Here is a 470-nt window from a genome sequence, read left to right on the forward strand (position 1 = left end):
TGTAAATACTCTGCCAGACCATTTGACTAAAATTATTAGAAGGATAAGATAACCTATCTACATTAGACTCTCTCTGAGATAATAGTGCTTTTGTACAATTATCACAATCTTTGCAGGTCAAATTGGACATCAAAAACGACAAATTACCAGCAATATATGGGTACAGACATATGTTGGAATATATTCTCGTTAGGTATAGAAATTTCTATAAAGTTAGTTTCATTACATTGAAGACTATCAGTGTATGAACCATATTTTTGGTGGCTGACTAAATGTTTAATGTTCCCAACATTTTGTCATCATCATCAGAACAATTAGTGTATAAAGATTTACCGGTAGTAATGTTGTTAATCAACAAGGTTTTAAAAGCCGATACAAAGTGAGTACAATTAGGATTTGTACTAAAATTACCATGTGCCCTTATTTGACCAAAAAGTTTTCTATCGGATCTTGATTAAGACGTCTAAGAC

This window comes from Manduca sexta, chromosome 14, assembly GCF_014839805.1.
Source record: "Manduca sexta isolate Smith_Timp_Sample1 chromosome 14, JHU_Msex_v1.0, whole genome shotgun sequence".
Lineage (NCBI taxonomy): Eukaryota > Metazoa > Arthropoda > Insecta > Lepidoptera > Sphingidae > Manduca > Manduca sexta.